This window comes from Capsicum annuum, chromosome 4, assembly GCF_002878395.1.
Source record: "Capsicum annuum cultivar UCD-10X-F1 chromosome 4, UCD10Xv1.1, whole genome shotgun sequence".
Taxonomy (NCBI): domain Eukaryota; kingdom Viridiplantae; phylum Streptophyta; class Magnoliopsida; order Solanales; family Solanaceae; genus Capsicum; species Capsicum annuum.
In genome coordinates this window covers 180,908,997-180,931,027 of record NC_061114.1, presented here as the reverse complement: position 1 = coordinate 180,931,027, position 22,031 = coordinate 180,908,997, and positions in this window count along the sequence as shown.

The following is a 22,031-nucleotide window of genomic DNA, read 5'->3' as shown; positions in this document are numbered from 1 at the left end:
ATTGACCCAACACAAATTCTAAGAAAATATTCATTAGAATTTGTGTTGGGTCAATATGTATCAAGTTAAAAAGAAATAAAGAAAAATATATAGTAAAATTTTACTATTGTGAAAGATAAATATAATGCACTATCCCATAAATGTTTGATAATATCATACTTTGCATATGCAAATATAGCATCCCGTATTTAATTAATATACTATTTCGGTAAATTATCGATGATTACTATTGGATATGATAAAATTATATTAATTTTTATAGTAATAACGTAATCAATCGCTCTTAATTAATTAGTATTAGTCATCTAGGTATTAAGAAAATAAATAATATTTAATGAAAAATAAAATAGTCATAAAATACGAAATTAAATCTTAATGTTTTAAATTAAATTTTCATCTTTCGAACGATAATTTTACTATATCACTCCTTATTATAAGTCATTTATGTATTAGAAAAATAAGAATAACAAATGATATGTCAACATAAAATATTTGATTGGCTATCAAAATTATATTAGTGCCACATAAATTGGGACGGGATAGAAGAATATATAAAATAATATATATTATTTGAAAATAAAATAAAAAGTACTGTTACTAACAATAATTAACAAAACAAAATTAAAAATTGACTAATTTCTGCTTTAGCTACTTCAATCGTGATTTTAATGTACAGGGATGTTTAAAGAGGGTAAAATGACATAATGAGATTTAAAGAGGATAAAATGTATGTAGTAAGGTGTGAGAAGAATAAAGCATAAATAAATTTTATTACTATGTTTTAAAGAAATTAAAGAAAAGAAGTATAAAGATTATTTGGAAAAGATTTTTACAAACTAATTTAAATATAAATAAAGTAAATTTAGGTACAAAAAACGTGAATCTATCACAAATTTGCTACCAAATACTTCGCATTTTCTTAACATTAGCAAATTTTCTATCAAATATGTGTAGCCATCTTTCTCAACTTTTTACAGCTCCACAATATTGATTAACATTTATCTGTTTTAAAAATAAAATAAAGAAAAGAAAATCTCAACTCTTCCTTCTCTATTAAAAAACAACACTCTTTTCCTGTGTTAAAAATAATAATTAAACAAAGCAATAGCGAATCTAAGCTGTGTATTCTCTTTATCGGGTAAGTTTACATGATTCTTAATCTTTGCGATATTGAAAGTCAATAATCTGCTGGATATTTGATTTAAGCTATTTCATCAGGTTTACGACTATTCTTTCTTTATATTTCTGATCGAAAAATTCAACAAGAAGGTTAAAAAAAGGTTTCAATTGTGATTCCCTCGGCTCAATCATACTAATAAAAATATTCTACTGCTCAAACTTTCTACTCCAAGATAAATCCTAAAACTTAAAAATTGCAATCCACATGTTCTACTGTTGGGCCCGTGCTGACACGGGCCATGCACTTCTAGTATTATATAGAAGAGGTGGTTTAACCACCTCTTCCAATTACCAGAAAACCCAATTACTTCCACATAATTACATACTATGCCCCAATATATAATAATTTTATTATTTTATCATAATAATTTAAATATTTAATATATTTTACCAATTTATATTAATTAACTATAATTACATATTGAAAGTAAAAAAAAATATTTATTTAATTGTCTATCATATTCAAAATTAATTTGTTGCCACAAATCACAATAATTAATAACTTAAAATATTTAAAAGACATATAGAAATTTTATTGACTCTTACCAAAAAAAATCCCTCTACTCCCACTTAATTACATACCATGCTCCAATATATAATAATTTCATTGTTTCATCATAATGATTTAAATATTTAATATATTCTATTAATTTATATTAATTAAATATAACTACATATTGGAAGTAATTTTATTTTATATATTTAATTGGCTATCATGTTCAAAACTAATTTGTTACCACAAATCACAATAATTAATAACTTAAAATATTTAAAAGACATATAAAAATTTTATTGACTCTCATTATTTACGAAATGCCACATAAATTGAGATAAAATAAAAAGTACTGCAAATCATAATAATTAACAACTTAAAATATTTAAAAGATATATAAAAATTTTAGTTGATTCTCAAAATTGTATCGAAGCCACATAAATTGGGACACTAGGATTAAATATATTATTTGTTAATTACGTAAAAATTATTATAAATCACAATAATTAACAAGTTAAAATACTTTTTAAAAAATAGATAAAAGTTCTATTCAACTCTCAAAATTTTATCGGTGCAACATAAATTATGACAAAATAAAAAATTATCTTAATTAATTACAAATAAATATTTAAAGTAAATCAATTTTATTATTTCAATTGACTTTTATATAAAAAATAATATTTTTATTTATTATTTATTTTAGTAAATTTAAATTTTAAAATTACTTTTTCCTTATACAGAAATACTAATATTTAAACTTTACTTTAAAATTTTAAATTACAAAATTAATAAATTTAATTTAATAAAATAAATTTCTAATGAATATTTTCTTAGAATTTGTGTTGCGTCAATATGTATCAAGTTAAAAAGAAATAAAGAAAAATATATAGTAAAATTTTATTATTGTGAAAGATGAATATAATGCACTATCCACTAATGTTTAATAATATCATATTTTCCATTTGCAAATACAGCATCCCGTATTTAATTAATATACTATTCTGGTGAATTATCGATGATTACTTTGGGATATGATAAAATTATATTATTTGTTATAGTAATAACATAATTAATCGCTCTTAATTAATTAGTATGAGTCATCTAGGTATTAAGAAAATAAATAATATTTAATGAAAAATAAAATAGTCATAAAATGCGAAATTAACTCTTAATGTTTTAAATTAAATTTTCATCTTTCGAACAATAATTTTACTATATCACTCCTTATTATAAGTCATTTATGTATTAGAAAAATAAGAATAACAAAATGATATGTCAACATAAAATATTTGATTGGCTATCAAAATTATATTAGTGCCACATAAATTGGGATGGGACAGAAAAAGATATAAAACAATATATATTATTTGAAAATAAAATAAAAAGTATTGTAAATAATAATAATTAACAAAAAAAAATGACTGATTTCTATTTCAGCTGCTTTAGTCGTGATTTTACTATATCACCCCTAATTAATTATTATGGTCATTTGAGCATTGTGCCACATAAGTTGAGATAGAAAAAATATTATATATCACAATGATAAAAAATTTAAATTATTTTTAAAATATAATTGACTGTCGTTGACATAAAATTCTGGACAAGGAGAGTAGCATATATATTATTCAAAAATTACATAAAAAGTATTATAAATTAAAATTGTTAACAACTTAAAATAGCTAAAAATAATTTAATATGTTATATTTTTCAAAAAAAATTACATGAAAAATACTAAAAATCACAATAATTAACAACTTAAAAAATTTAAAAGATATAAAATATTTGGTCGACTCTTGAAATTATATTAGTGTCACTGAAATTGGAATAGAAGAAAAGTATTATAAATCACAATAATTAAAAACTTAAATTATTTTTATAATTTAATTGACTATCAATGCCACAATAATTTGGACAAGAAAAGTAACGTATATTAATTTAAAAATTACATAAAAAAATATTATAAATTAAAATAGTTAACAACTTAAATTTTCTAAATACGTATTAAAATAACATATTTTGAACTCATGCTAGATTCTGGATGAATCCTAGAAAATATATGCAATCCTTTTATTAAAAAAGTTTATTTAAATATATCAATATTGAAAAGACAAATAAATATCTTAATGTTGGTCCCGTACTAACACGGGCCATGCTCCTCTAGTATTAGCATAGTAAGAAATTGTTTTTACGTTGTATAGAATTATGACTTGATTTATTTATTTTACAAAACTACTTTTTACGTTTTCTTGTTTGAAATTTTTTTAAAAAATCAAAGTTGGTTTGGATTATTATTTTTAAGTAAGTTAATATTGTACATTATTTACGTTGGGACTTTAAAAAAAAAAATAAGTTTAAGTATACATTATTTAGATTTTTGAAATTAATTAAAGCCCTTACTTCATCAAGAACTCATGATATTTAATACTTCTAAATCAATTAAAATTTCACCTTAAGAACTTTTAAAAACTCTATTTAAGTAATATTTTCAGTCAAATTTTAGAGAAAATACCCTATTTCACCATTGAACTATATCCAAAACAGCTGAGACACGCCTCAACTTAACGGGGGTCCTATTACCCCTGAACTAATTAAAAGTGTAATTTTGACATCCTTAGTGCTTACGTGGCACATACGTGGCACACAGGTGTGCCTACGTGTATCCTTTAGTGTGTTGTGCCACCTATGTGTCACGTATGTGCCACATAGGCACTAAGGGAGTAAAAAATACACTTTTAATTAGTTTAGGGGTAATAGAACTCCCCTTTAAGTTGAGGCGTGTCTCAGCCGTTTTGGGTATAGTTCAAGGGTGAAATAGAACATTATCTCCAACTTTTACAAGATACATAAACATTGGCTTATTCTATTTTTAGTTTTCTTCATATTTTGATTTTGCTTTGAGTCATATAATTGTGTTCATTGTCATCATCCTCTTTATGTTTATTTATTTGATTTTCAGTTCACCTACTTCTTTTTTTATCTTACTTTTGCAGGTTTCAAAATGTACATAGGGAAAAACAAGTTTATGTATAGATTTTTCTTATTCAATGAAATCTTGATAGTATCAATGATTAAGGCGATAAATTTGTTTGTGATTTGAGGTAAGTTTTTTTAAAAAAATTTGGTATATTTTTTAATTTTACAATAAATAAATTATCATCTATTCTTGATAGACAATTGCTAATTGAGAAGTTAATAATTAATCATGTATTATTGATAGATAAATGTTAATTGATAAATATTTTGTGATTTTTTTATTTAATGACTCATATGTAATTAATAATTTTAAACTAACTTATTTGCAATTTTAAGGTCCTAAAATATATAGTAAAAAAGAAAATATTATCAATAGTGTAGTTAAATTTTACTTAGAAAAAGGACTCCTAATTTTACTATTTCATGGACTCTATGTGTACGTTGTATATATGTGCATTTTTTTTTTAATGTTTTACACTTCACCTTAATTGTTTTATCAAATTTACTTTAAAATTACACAATGAAATGACACTAGCATATATTTTTTTCGATAATTAACTTTTATGGCAAGAGAATGACAGTAGCATATAAACTTCTACCAGCTCACCATGGCTGTATGATACGTATTTATATTTATATGTGTATATATCTATTATCTATTATCTATAATTGATATCTATAATATATTAAAAGTGCGAAGGATCGTAAAAGTATTATTTGATTTTTCGCCCTTCATTAAAAATGTATGCTTTAGACAAAATCGTTTTTTCACTATTTTTTTAATATTTAAAAGTTTAAAAATTAATTAAATAATTATAGTAAATTTTCCTTATTAGAAGTCATCAGAATTAGTGACAATTAGTACCTTTTTCATTAGTTTAAGAATTCTAAATTTAAAAAATCTAGAAATAAATATAAAAGTATTAGAATAAGAAAAATATAAGAAATACTAAATTTGTAAAAGTTTTAAGTAAGTAATCAAGAATTTTCTAAAGATTTAACTTTAAAAATAAAGAAATATTTTAAATATAGAAAAAAATAGTCGTACTAAAAATATAGTTCAAATCGATGTATCTCTCTTAGTCTCTAGCATCAAGAAAAACAGGTATTGCATGACAAACGCAAAAGTGACGATTCATTAATCACTTGAAACTTTTGGTGGTAAAATATATATGTGCTTACAATAAAATATATGTTTTGAACTTTTTGCACTTCATTATAAACTTTCGTAATAGATAAAATCGTCTAATTTTAAATAATCAAAAGTTACACGTGCGAGGCATGTGCAGCTAAACTAGTTAATTAAGAGCCCGTTTGGCCATGAAATTTTTTTCCTTTTTTTTGAAATTTTTTTTCAGAGTTGAAAATTGTGGTGTTTGGCCATAAAAATTCAGAAAATAATTCTGAAATTTTTTTCTGAAAAGGGAAAACAGGTTTTTGTTGTTTTCACAATTTTTCAACTCCAATTCCAACTTTTATTATTATTACATATAACCTCAATATTTTAAATTTTTACATAAAAATCTCCCTATAACATTACTTTTTCAAAATTACGTATATAGCAGTTTTAAAGAATAAGATAATTATAATTTCAAACTTAATGTTATCCTAATTAATATATATCTCCTTTTCTCTTTCATCATTATTATAATAATTTATTAAACGTAACCTCTAACAAAAATATTTCTAAAAACCGGTCGACATTCATCTACTATCTGTAAACTGCAATAAAATAATATAATGATAGAGACATCAAAACAATACAATTAAATCTAATCTTTACACACAAAATTTTTCTCAAAGCCATCCGACACTCATCTACCACCTATAAACTATAACAAAATAATACGATAATAGCGATGTCAAAATAATACAACTAAACCTAATCTTTACATAGGAAAAAATCTCAAAGCGGAGATAGTAAAACAATACAATTAAGCCTAACCTTTACCTAAAAAAAATTCTCAAAGCCGACCAACATTTATCTACCATCTGTAAATTACAACAAAATAATACGATAATAGAGATATCCAAAATGTTATTATTAAACTTAAAGTTTACGCATAAATTTTTTCAGAGCCGATCAATATTCATCTACAAACTATAAACTACCATACAATAATAAACTAATAGAGTTACTAAGACAATACAATTAAACTTAACCTTTACCTAAAAAATTTCTTAAAGTAAACCGACATTTATTTACCATCTGTAAATTAAAATAAAACAATAAGATAATAAAGATATCAAAACAATACAATTAAACCTAAACTTTACACAAAAAATTCTTCAAAGCCAACCGACATTCATCTACGACCTGCAAACTAAAACAAAATGATACAATAGTGATCACAAAGCTTCGATTTTGATGAAAATAATTCTCGTCTGAGCGAAAACTTTGACCCTAAAGAATGACTTGAATGAAAACAAAGAAGATACATATATAAACACACGTTGAATTATATTATATTGACAAGAATAGTGAAGAAGTTAAGGGTTAGAAAATCAAGCTTCCATTAATCTAGAGCTGTAATCAAATCACGTTAGATGAACATCAATCATATTCTCCCAATAGGCAAGAAAAATTAACTTCAATTGATCAAAGTATAACCGCAAAGTGAAAAAAACGAGAGAGCATCAAATTGACAAAATACTCCATAAGGACATACGTAATTCAATGAATATAATTATTAACATGACATACTTACAACAACGTCAAAATGCATATAAGAAAGCATCAACCTCAACTTTCGTGACAAAGCAAAAACAAAAGAACATACATAAATGTGAAATAGACCATACAAATATGAAGAATTATATTAATAACTAGGAAAAAAAAGTAATAAAGATGCAAATTGAACACAAATTCCTATTGTCCATGGACGAATTTATCTTTACCATATGTAACAATTCATAGAATAATTTCATAAAAAAATAAAAAGAAAGAAGACTGACTTACAAATTAGAGGTATGTATCTTATTCCGTATGTTTATAAAAGTATTTCCTTAATAAAGTCCTATTTTAGGAGTATTTTTCTAGTTGAACAATAGAAAGAAAAATATTAATTAATATTTAGGAGTCCCATATATTTTAGGAGGTTTAGCTAATATAATAAAAAATAATTAAATAATAAATTAAAGAAATAGTGAAAAGACAGTTTTATCTAAAGAAGAGTCTTTTAATGAAGAACAAAAAGTTTAATCACTTTTTTAAAGATCTTTATATTTTTAATATTATTATTATTATTATTATTATTATATTATAGATATAGATTTTTACATTTTATATTTTCTTTTATTGAGAGTTGAAGTTTTACGGTCGTATCATTACGTTTAAAGGGGATAGTAAAATTTAATAATTTTTAAATATGAAAACGCAACTATTCTTTAAACAGTTGAAAAAAGAAAATATTACATATTTCCTCCATTTAGAAAGAATGATTTAATTTATTTTTTTAATCTATTTTTTTAATAAAAAAAAGGTTCTTTCTTCTTTTGGGGTTATTTTTTTTTTTTTTTTAAATTGATACATATACACAGAGATAATGATAGCACTTTTGTTCTTATCATTGAAAATAGTAACATTGAAAATATTAAGCATTTTCTTGAAGCAATTAAAAACTTCAGAGTGGTTAATTAAAATCAGTAACATCAAAAATAAAATAATAATAACAATTAAAAAATACACCAACTTACATGTATAAGGTGGGAAGAAAAGTAATCAGGTTTATGCTGACTTTAGAATTAAAAATTCCATAAAGATGTATTTTAGAAAATAAAATGTCTGATTAGTTAGTTAGATAATTGCACTTCTATTTTCTTTCTTTTAAATTTAATACGAGTGCTAAGAGAGTAAAATCAAAACAAATTAAAAGATTGTATTGAACCGGTTGAGAGTTCTATGATTTAATAAGCTTCCCCTTTCTGTGTGTTCAACTCTGAATAAATAAATTAATATTATTTCAATTAAAATTATCATGATAATTATGAGTTTTCTTATTTTCGATTCTAGAATTTCAAAATGGGACCAAGATTGCTTTATAAATTAATTTAGCCCTACAAAACCCATCTTTTTCGCTTTCTTCTTTCATTTCGTACAAATATTTTAGTACTCGTTTTCTTCCTCTGTTGTCTAATCAATCCGATTAATTAATCTTTTCATATTTCTTATTACTATATTATCTACCTAAATTGTCGTTGATTTTTTTGCTTTTCCTCGAATTCAATGAATGTTTGCCAAGTTGTCATACACATTATAACAAACCAAAAACGTGCCTCTCACTTAATAAATATTTTAAAGTAGAAATAAAGATACTGTTTCATATTATTTCTCGGATGACTTAGAACATTTCCTTACAAAAATTATTAAGGGTGTATTTGTTGGGTTTGAAATCAGAGTACATTATGCGGAAGTTAATAGTTATAAAAATATAATATTATTATTATATATTTTGACCAATTAACCTATATATTAAAAAATTCAATATAAAAGAAATCATAAAAAAATTAGAGAGAAAATGTTCCTCTAACAAAACTCTATATTGCGGATGTTGTTGTGTTATTATATGTGAAGTGAGTTTTTATTTATAGAGGTCCAAAATCATTCCTTCAAAAATTAAGTTATTCAAATATGAAAAAAAAATAAAATTCTTTCATTTTGAGAAAAAGTGAAAATAATCATAGTATTATTTTTATTTCCATTCTAAGAAAAGTAAAACTTAAATTTGGTAAGATAATCAGAGTAAAAATCCTAACAAATCTTCTTTTTTGGCTTGATTTTCTGACAATGTAATCTTGATCTTCCTTCTTCACATGATCTTCACATATTATTGCTGCTTACCATGATTAAAAGTTGATATGAGCTAAAAAATTGGAGCTCTATGCGTTAAAAATAAAAGCACGAGTTAACATTATTGGAGCCCTGTGGTATAAGTGAACAAGGTTAAAAGTGGAGTCTTGTGCATTGAAAGTGAGTACAGGTTAAAAGTGAAGTTCATGCGTTAAAAGTATATGCACGAGTTGAAAGAGCCCAAATGTTAAAAGTAAGCAAGGGTTGAAAGTTGGAGCCCATAAACATGGATTGAAAATTGATTTTGGTTATAAAGATGATTAGCAGCAGGATTATTAAAAACTTGTTTGAAGTTTTCCTCCACATATAGCTAGACAAATATCTTTATTATCATCAACTTGGTTACAACTTTGATCTCAATACGTCCTCAATCTGAATCATCGGACCATTGAACCATAAGCTTTGATACGACTTGTTGCGTTCAAAATCGAGAGGGCATCATGCGAAAGCTAATAGTTGCAAATCAGACGATAAAGAAAACAATATTTAAAAGTTAATATTATTACTATATGATTTGGTCAATTGACTTATATATTAAAAAACCTAATACCAAAAAAATCATAAAAACTTTAGAGAGAAAATCTCCCTCTAAACAAAACTCTACATTACGGATGTTGTTGTGTTATTGTATGAGAAGGGGGTCTTCTATTTACAGAAATTCAAAATCATTCTTTCAATAAGGAGGTTAGCCAATTATGTAAAAAAAAATTATATTTTTCTTTCAAAAAAAAAAGTAAAAGTAATTATAGTATTACTTTTATTTTCCTTCTAAAAAAAGTAAAACTTAAATTTGATAAGAAAATCAGGGCAAAAACCCTAATAATATTTTGCTAACTAACTATGTTAATGATGTTTCAAAATTTTGATTCAATTATTATTACTTCTTATAGTTATTTAATACTAATATAATATAAAAAAATTCAATTTTTTTTTAAAAAATTCACAGTTTGCTATAACAGATAAGTAAAAAAAGAAAATGTTATTTTCAATATTAAGATCAAATAAAATTAAATGGAGGAAGTATTCAATAATTGAATGTTATTTCCATCTACATTTGGAGGACTCCATTTGACATTTTTATGAGAAAAACAATTAATTATTAGCATAACTTAATCACCGACAAAGGTAAATTTACTAATCTCCTCATAGGATTCTGTTAATTAAAAAAATATATGGATCTATAAACAAGTACAGTACAGATCTTAGTTTACATTGACCTAGTCAATAATTATTATTACCGACATATTTATTACACAAAATATTTGTCGTAACGAGTCTGAGATCTTCTATTCTCTTTTGTTTACTGTTTTTCTTCTTCTTTTTTTTTTTTTTACAGTTTACAATTAATTAATCTATTCATTTTGGTTTTAAACTCCCTAATCCTGTTCTTGGCATTTCATTAAATAGTCCATAACAATGATCAAATCCAAGTATTAAAACTTGCCGACGAATACGGGATTAACATTACTTTAATCTAAAGATAGAATAGCCTACACAATAATTGAAGTGACCTTAATTGATTACATAATCAATCTATTTGACCTACCCCGCACAAAAACTTCAGCATTTTCATGAAACCATTGAAAAATGTATATTGTTTTCCAAGAGTTTAGCTCTAGTTAATGACGATGTCAACAATATTTACCTATTTTCTATTTAGGAATTACACTGAGTTTGTTGATATTGTTATCGTCAATAATATTGACACAATCAGACTAATTATAAGGTAATTATATTTTATGACAATAGTATTAATGGTTTTTTTTTTGGGTTGGGGGGGGGGGGAGGGGAAGGGGAAGGGGATTGCAATGTGAGGAATCGAACCCTCACCAACAAGGTGGAAGTTCAGGTAACTAACCAATTAAACTACTAAGATTCCTAGTATTAATGATTAATACGATCAAATTGGTAACTAATTACAATAAATTAAATTAAGCTGATAAAAAAATTATAAATAAGAAAATGACAAAACAGAAGTCCAAATCAAAGATAACGAAGTGTTGTTAATTATTAATTGTTTAAACATGTCCCCTTTTCCACATTTTTCTACCGTTAAACACGGAATTAACAATATATGAATTATAGTCAAAAATCAGTCTCTATACACTCACAAAATAGGAAGTAAACATTAAATAATACTACAGAAAAAGCATAATTTGACTATACTAATCATTTTCAATTAGATTTGTGTCATGTAGGATAATGATACTATTTTTTTTGTGGTAGGTAAAAGCGTTGAAGATGCCATGCAAAAAACAAAAACATTGAAAGGTCAATAGAAATATTAAATGCCTTATATATGTGGACTATGTGTTAGATCTATCAAGCAAGATCTTTTTCTTTGTTACTTTACCCCTTTTGATTTACAAAATTCGTTTTCATTTACCTACTAAAGTTTTTAAATTTCTTTTCTTATCACTTCTTAGATGTTTGCTTTCTTTTTAAAACTTTTAAATGAGATTTGTTGACTCTTTTACTAATATTACGTGTACTTGCTGATTACAAATTTTTATTAATTGTAACTTAATGTTCTTTTTTTTGTTCTAGTGAGAATTTCAACTATGAATTACTAAATAGCACCAGAGGAAATGGATAAAAATGTAGTCGCACTCCATATTTCTGTTTTATACTAATTTCAATGAATAAATTAAAAAAACTCTTCATTTGCACTTTATTACTAAATCATAATTAATTATACATATTCACCTTAATTTATAACTTATTGTGATAAATTAGTATTGTAATTTAATACAAACACAGTATCTCTAAATATTTACCAAACAAATGCCCATACTCGATTCTTTCGAAAAATAGATCGATGAATGAGAGCTTGAAAAAAATAAAACAAAAGTTATCGAAAAGAACAATTCAGTACGTTAAGCTTGCACATTGTACGGAAAGAAATACCGGGTCACATTAGGGATTACATCTAATAATGTGTCATTGCATTGTCCTATATGCGAGAAGTCAAGCAGTTAGGTTTTCTTTGATAAAATAAAGTTTTATTTTCGTTAAGTAACACTGCTGAACATATTGACCTGCGATTCAACAACTCATTAAAATATTATGGAAAGGATGAAATTATGAAACAATTTAGAAAAATCAATAATCATAGTAGACGTTGAAGGTCAATAGAGTATTGCAAATTAAACTTTTCCTCTTCCTCTTCTTTTTTTCCTTTTTTTGGGGGGTAGGGGGTATGATATGGTTTTACTTTATCTGATAGAGTTAAATTCATATATCAGCTTGCTTATATGAAAATTTTACAACAAATTAAAACATGGTTAATATGAACCTAAAAAAGAAAATTCCATACATCCCCAATTTATATAACGTCATTGAGTACAAAAAGAGTTTAAGATATTAATCCTCTTGTGTGATAATATTTTCAGTCAGGCGGTTAAAAAGAATTTCACTTCCCTAACCATAAATATTTGTAGCTATGGTCGGTGTATATTTAGGAGCCGTTTGGTTTGACATATAAGGTATAATAATTTCGAAAAAAATGTAGGATTATTGTATTTTGTGTTTGGACTTTGGATGGAGATATTAGGTAGTTTCGAGATTATTTATCCTACCTTTTATATCATAGTGATGGGATAAGTTATCCCTCCAATATACATGGTGGGAAAACTTATCTTGAGATAGCTAATTCTGGGGACAACTTGTTCCCAACCAAACGATCCCTTAGAGTATAATAAGTACATTATGTGATACAATGATTACACGTTTATCATACAAGCTTCTTATGAGCTTGTACAGGCGACAAAAAAAAAAAAATTGCAATAAATTAACCACATGTATATATAATATATCGATATTATATAAATAGTGTATAATTATATATATATATATATATGCGTGATTTATAATATGTATTAGAGATGTATGTACATACATATAGACTGTTCATGTAATATTTATACATTAGTTTTTGTTAACAGCATCAGAGAAAATGGATAAAAACATACTCACTTAGTATTTATACTAGTTAATGCATGAATGATACAGCTCTTTATATACACTCTTATTACTAAACCATAGTTAAAATGCATATTTTCACCTTAATTTATAGCTTATTATAATAATATTAAAATAAATATAATTTAAAATAAACACGGAGTGCCCATAATAGATCGATGAATGAGAACTTGAAAAGAACATTGCAAAATTATTGAAATAACAATTCGATATATTAAGCTTTCACAATATATAAAATTCTGAGAAATATAGGGTCAAATTAGGGATCACATCCAATAATCTCATCTGTCATTGCATTGTCTATGCGAGAAGTCAAGCAGTAGTTAGGTTCTTTTTTTCATAAACTAAGCTTTATTTTCGTTAATTAACACTTTGACATCTTACATAAGAGCGGACAAGGATGGTCTCAAGGTAAGTTTTGAAATTCCCACATTATTATTATTATTAGTTTTTTCTAGCAAAGATAGTTATATTATATTAGCATCATAACCAAAAAATATAGGGAGGAATTTGGTAGCACAACCACCATAGTATCTGCACTTAGGGGTCGTTTCGTAGGAATATAGATAATACATGGATTAGTAATAAAGGGATTAATAAAGTAAGAATTAGTAATACAAGGATTATAATGGTTGGATTATTTTTTATTAAGTGTTTGGTTCATTGTATTAAAAATAAAATATACCATGGATTGTGTTTGATTTAAAACTCTAAAAAATGTTATAAACTAATAAAGAATAAAGGAGAAGAGTAGAGAGAATAGAGAGTAATTTTTATTTCTCTTGAGGGATGAATTACAATGAGGGAAAATCCTTTTTTTTATAGGGGAAAACTAACCTTGGGATTTGTAACTTTACCATAAAACTTTTCCATAAATAGATATACACAATATATGGTAAAGTAGGTATTCACTATATATAGTAAAGTAGACATTCACTATATGCGGTACATTTATAACACTCCCCCTTGAATGTCTAATTGATAGATAATACCCATATATGCTGCTGTTCGCAACAAATTTTCGTTAACGCTGAAAATTAACTGCAAGCAAAAAATAAAATAAACTAAAAGAATAATTTTATTTAAAGTAATTTTGTGGGTACAATTCCGTATTTCTCTCGATTCTTCTCTCCTAAGCTTTTTCGTGATTCGAGGGCGTTTGCAGCGTGATTCTCGAATGTAGGATGATTTGAGTCTCCGAGAAATGTGTTTGGATCTCTAGGAATTGTCTGACAACACTTTGTTTTGTCGAGTTGATCTCCGGGCAGAACTTTGTTAGTCAATTCGTTGATAGCACTTCGTCTTGTCGAGTTGATCTCCGGGCAGAACTCTGTTAGTCAATTCGTTGAAGCGCTGTGTAGTCAATGCAGAAGCTTCCTCCAATGCTTGCAAAATGTCCTCCTTTTTATTTTTCTTCTCTTTTTAGAATGTTATGTTACCCCCTATTTATAGTTGTGGGAGTAGGCCTAGTTGCTTATGATTGACCGAAATATGTCACTTTGACACTCGGCACCTTTTGACTGGTTGTTGAATTTGAATGAGATTTCCATATAATTTGTACATATGGCGGCGTCTCATTGGTTTTGAATTTGACTGGGATGCCGCGTTACTTGATGAGTTTGGACTTCAAAGTGAGATGCACCTTGATGAAGAATAAAATAGGCTTATTATTTTTGTTTAGCCCAAAATAAGTTTAAACCCAATAACATATGGCTCAAATTCAAATTTTATATGAATTTGATCCAATAAATTTTATGTGTCTACAGCTGCCTCATTAAAAACCTTACAATAAAATCACAGTGGGATAAAACCCCGTAAGAAAAAAAGAGTACAGAGTGTATTAACTCCCCCTAATGAGAAAATCCTTGAACCTTTGCATTCTGATCTTGTGTACCATCTTCTTGAAAGTTGCAATTGAAGGAGACTTGGTGAATAAATCAACCACATTGTCACTTGAACGAATCTATTGCATGTTAATATCACCATTCTTTTGGAGCTCATGTATGTAGAAAAACTTTGACGAAATGTGCTTCGTTCTATCTCTTTTTATGGATCTTTCCTTAAGTTGTGTGCTATGCATGTTGCATTATCTTCATATAAGATTGTGGGTATATTGTCACATTTCAAACAACATTTTTCTCGAATGAGATGTATCATACCTCAACCATACATATGCTCGGCTTGCTTCATGAATAACTATTATCTCAGCATGGTTTCATGAAGTGGCTACGATAGACTGCTTTGTATATCTCCAAGATATTACAGTACCACCACATATGAACACATAGCCTATTTGAGACCGAGTTTTATGTAGGTCAGATAAGTACCCAACATCAACATGACCAATAAGATTGGGACAACAAACTTGCTAACAAATTAACTGAAAAAGGCTATATCAGACCTTATAGTATTTGCAGGATACATTTGTACATCAATTGCACTAAGATATGATACTTCATAACCAAGGAGTTCCTCATTTTTTTCTTGGGGTCGGAATGGATTCTTATTCAATTTTGCATGTTTCTCATTTAAGCAAAAATACTATTGCTTTTGAAAACTCTCCAAGAGTTTCAATGATACTCAAATCATCAAATTATCTCTTATGAGGATAGTAAAAAGTTTCCCAGAAACTTTATATGCTTCAGGCATTTTGAATTCTTTAGAGATTTTCATATGGATTTTTGTCAAGTGACAATATCCAACATATCAAGTATGACATCTTCAAGTGTCTGGACTACAAATCAAATAAGTTTTATACTTATCAAAATGCATCCTTTCGTGTCACTTGATAAATATTTGTACATCAGCATGCTTAAATTAACGTAGAATTCAGATCCTCATAATTTTTCACAATATTACGTCAATATTGTATCAAAGATATCGTTGACGGTTTTTCATTTTTTATTGGTTAGTAATGTGACATAACATTTTGAGATCTTATCACTTCATTATTTTTAAGTACCTGAACCTATCATATGGTTTCTGAAGTGTTATGTCGTAGACTCTTCAAAGCACATTGACTTCTTATTATGATTATTTGCTCCTTGTTTCATTTGAAATCGATTAGTCTACAATGTTTCATGCATGCATAAACTTTGTCCTTCAAGGACACAAAATAAGAGCATTTGCAACATAAATATGAGATGCTTTCGGCATATGACTTGAATTATCTTATGAATGAGGATCTGATGATAATTCCTAACATACTTCATAGCTTCTTATAATCTCCCCTTATATTAGGAAAACTAACATACATCCTCCATCTTATTTGAGGAATCCATCTTTGTACATCATGGTATATTCATTAATCGTATACCACATATCAACTATTAGATGGACAACGTGTGATTCCTAACTTAGAACCAATTGAGAGGGAAGAAATAATCATAATTTGTTGGTCTAATGCATACAAGTGCTATTGTATGCAATATATCATATTTCAGACCAACACATGAAGCTTTGTTCTCATTAGCAATGGTTTAACTATTTATCGAAGGCATTCAACGGCAAACCATCATCATCAAGATAAATTGTCTTGATTGCATAATCTGAAAGTTATATTCTTAACTCAATTTTATTGAGAAAATAACTTTATGAATGTCAAACGCAGGTTGACAATGAATGTACATGTGATCATCTTATTGATGCATCTTTTCAACATATCACATGATAGGTGAACGGGCCCATATTCACCTTTTAACCTTTCAGATTTTGAGGGATCCAATCCCAATATTAGTTGGTTCAACCAACTTATCATGAGAACAAGCGACATAAATAATTCTTGAAGAAACTTGTATTTCTTTAATATATGTCTAATACTCAATATGTACATCTTTGAGATGTCATAATCGTTCATGTCAACTTATGAACTTATTTATAGCAGTAAACTCCAAGTTTACCATGACATGTGTTTTTTTTTTTGCTTTAGTAAATTTCAAATTTACTACTACATGAATAAATTTCAGATTTACTACTTTAGAAGTAGATTTTGAAAAAACTCAGTTATTCTGCCTCATTCAGAGGTGAGTTGTGATACCATCACAATCAAGTACATGTTTATATTAATAAGATTCACTAAATATTATCACATTCACCCTAGGGAATGGATCTGTGCTTATAATAATCAAAATTCTCATTTCCCAAGAATGGAATATTAAGCCTATCAAATTATGATAACTTATATATCTTATAACCTCTTTCATCATATTGCTACTTCAGGAGCAAATTGAGGCATACATATGATGTAGAGAATTTTTATCTAGCATATGTCATAATCATAATAAGCGTGTGAAAATATTATCACTTTTGATGATTATTATCATATTGTCTCTCCATGCTTATATTCGTACATTCAATCACTTACTTCTTTCAAGACTGAAGTAAGTTGTCAATTTTCAGATGTATGCTACCATATTCACTTCATGAAATAGAGCATATTAATGGGATATGTTTAATGACCTTTAATTAAACACTCATTATTTTTTCTTAGCCATCATAAAATCATCAATATGGTGTATTGAGATTCAAACTCAACATCTCATCCATATAAAGGCGTCTTAGGCATGAATCGATGGGACTTGAACCCAACATATTATCATTTTTTTGATAATATTCACTACAAAAAAAATAGCATTTAGTGACACGCCATATTCGTCGCTATCATATGAAAATTCGTCGCTAAATAGAAATAGCGACGGAATAGCAACGGAATTTTTTCTGTCGCTATATTGCTCGTTGCTAACCTCATAGTGACAAAAAATTAAATTTCGTCACAAAATTTGTGACCAATTAGCGATGAAATAGTTTGGTTGTTGATATTATTGACGTACATTTTCGTTGCTATAGCGTTGCTATTCCCAAAATTCATTTTGGTCGTGGCTTAATTTACGACAGAATATTTTATCGTTGATCCGTTGCAACATAATTTGGTCTACTTATTTGGCAGTCAAATTTATCCATCGCTAAAGTTTTTCAGTAGCTACAACTGATGTTAGTCACTAATTTTTTGTCGCTAATTACAGCCTTCTTTAGCAACTAAATTAATCCGTCCCGAAAGTTTTTCAGTAGCAAAGCCAAAAGTTAGTCACTAATTTTTTGTTGCTAATAATTTTATAAGAAAATAGTTGAAACAAGTAAATTATAAAATAATTAAATATCCAACATACAAATAGATAGCAAAATTCACAACAATTATATTCAACACCCACAATTTCAAGTATTTTATCAAACATAAACTAATGTCAAAATAGTCTATCAAAAATTAGTGCGACGATCATGGACTACGAATAATATGAAGCTACGAATCAACGTCGTCATCATCATCATGAGTAGGAGGAGGATCAAGCACGGCCCCATCTTGTACCCTAGTACCACCAAAATGCTCAATAACTATCGGAAGAAAATGAGTAGTACGGGCTGGAATCAATTGCTTCACCAACTCCTTCATATTTGTTGTCGATAAAGAAATCGAAGGTGGTACTGATATGTGGAAGCATTGCAGGCACACAGTTTTTTCCCAAAGTAACTTATAGCTTCAGATCCAAGACCAAACAATCTTTTCTTCTTTGCTCCTTCCGCAGCTTCATAATATGTCTCCAATTGATGTATTTCAGATTCACATTGTACTTTTTCCTGTATAATTTCTTCATACCTTTCCTGTAACAAGTGAAGTTATTAAAATAGACTCAAGTTCATGTCAACACAAAAGAAAAATAAGAGATGAGTATCATATCGTTAGATGCAAGTTATGGACTTACATGTAGAAGTCGGGAACGCTCACCAATAAAAGATTTTCCATCATGATTATGTGTATGGATGTGCAAATGTAACTCACTTGGAGTTGGATCTCGACCTATTTTAAGAGCCTATACAGAATTTTCAGGTATTTAGAATGAGACCAATGTACATTAGTAGTATACCAAAAGAGAATCATGACACCACCAAGTTTCTTTGCCCTATTCTAAGCAAAAAATGTCACCAAACATGTTGGTATAGCAGCAAAATAAAGAGGAAAAAGAAGAGAGTAGCAGGAAAAAATCGTTACAAAACAAAGAGGAAAAACAAGAGAAACTGCAACAACTGCTTGCTGAAAAAATAACATAAAACCAGCAGCAGCTGCAATAACAGAAAATAGCAGCAGTAACAATTTCCAACAACTATTAGTGTAACAAATAAGAATGCACATGTAGAAAACAGCTCCTGCAGTTCTGGAAAACATTAACTATTGATTTCTTGGGCAGTATGTTGCAATTCTAGAAAACAGCTGCTTGCTGGAAAAGTAGCATAAAAACAGCAGATATGTTCCACAGAGAAAATACTTTTTTTATTTCAAGATAGATAGAGGTAAGATTGCAAATACACTACCCTCACGCACACGGTGAGATTACACTAGCTACGTTGTTGGTTGGAACTATGAAGTACAGTTAGGAACAAAATGAGGATATGTTTCATTGAAAAGATCTGCCAATAGAATTAATAAAAAAAAGTTGATGATTGAAGAAACATCATTAATATAAATAGTAGATAGCATTTAAATAGAAGTAAAGAATTTTAAGGCAGATATTTTAGGATTAAAATATCTGCCTTAATATCTTTGTTTTGTAGCCCAAACAAGGTAGCACCACTACCAGCGGCTTGCTACACACTTTAGACACAACCATAGCTACTAAAACAATGAAGTAACGACTTAAAACTAATCAGCTATTTCAAGGTACGTAGCAGCAGACCAGAGCATCACATATAGCGCCAAAATAAAGTGAAAAAACTAGCATGTCAACTGCCAAAAGAACATAGCAGCAGCCCAAACAAAATAACTTTTCGGGTTGATGAATAATTTTCATGAAATATATACTTACAAGTTATTTTCGGTGCTCTCCAGCTGTGATAGAGCCACAAGTGTGTGTCCCAGTAGCTACTTCATGTCCACCATAATGATTCTTTGAATTTATCTCGGACTTCTCAACACAGTCATTACTTTGCCAAAGTTCCATCGACTTTTCCCACACATGGTCATTTACAAATTCCGGTTGAACTGCAGCTCTATGCTTCTTTATATTGGAAATGAAATTCTTGTAGCATAATGCAGCCTTCTTCATCCATCGTTGCTTCACCAGAACTTCACTAACGGAAGCATCCCAATAGAAATTCTTCTAAAATTCAGTTTAAAGTAATATAATTAAGTGTTAGCTGCAAACTCAAATAACTTTTACTGATTATGATCTTAAAAAACATACCTTGAATTCTCCAAAATAACCATCTTTGACATCTTGTGAAACACCTTTTCAGTTGATCCCATTAGGACCAACTTCACTTTTGAAAGACAATGTAATAGAACTGGAGCATTTGGAAGATGGTTCCAACTTGTACAAAATCAAATTCAAAATCAATAACACTACACAACATCTATGTACAAAAATAGTAAACATATAAGTAATAGGTACTAACCCTGAAGAAGTAAAAAAAAAATAAGGGTCCGGCCATTGTTACAACTGGAATCTCCTGAAGTAGATACATTTCTCTGACTAGATGTTGCCTCAGCTGCTGTATTGCTTTGAGCATTCATATTATAGCCTGTTAGGCTGCTTTGGTTAGGTGAAACAAGAGATGTCTCAGGAATGACTGGTGTTTGATCGGGTGGCATGGTCGGAATGGAACTTGTATCATCCTGTTCGATTATTGGAGCTGGAATAGAAGGATTTTTTGCACGATTAGCAGCCTTACTCCTGCCTGTAGACTTGCCGGCACGATATCCACCTCGATTCATATCTGAAAAAATAACGGTGTCATTAGATTATCACTATTAAAAATCCAATTAAAATGATGCAATATGAAAAATTAGCAGATTATTAAAAGGAAACCAAAAACTTATAAAATGATGATATCTTAGAGAAAAATTAGTAAAAACAACATACAACAAAGCTAAAATAACACATTTTTTGAAGCACTTGGCCCAGTCTACATTTTGAACTAAAAACAAACTACAACAAAGCTAAAATAGCAGATTCCATAGTTTCTTGAAATAAAATCTAACAAAGCTAAAATAGCAGATATTTATCAAGTTTTATTAACTATCTATGTCTTTTTCAAACTCTTCCTCTTCATCCTCCTCCTCAGTTTCCTCAGTTTCATATTCTTCTTCTGTACATCCATCTTGAATTTTATAATGCTCTTCAAATAAACCATCATTAAGAGATTCATTCATTTCAAGTACACCCCCATTCGGATCATGCAATAGAATATCTTTATCTACAGAAACAGACATATCTATCTCATGGACTTCAACTTCTTCAACTTGAAAAGGAACATTCAATTCTAAAGTTATCACCACTTCCTCAACTGGTAATTCAATAACATTTCAAGGTTTGACCTTCAATACAGCTAGCCAATCTTCTTTGTCCCTTTTCTTGCTTGGATAAGGTACATAACATACTTGCGTTGCTTGCATTGCAAGAATAAAAGGCTCATACTTTTTATATCGACGACGATGGTTAATATCAACCAATTTATACCGATCATGCTTCTTAACACTATCTATTATTGGGTCAAACCATTTGCATT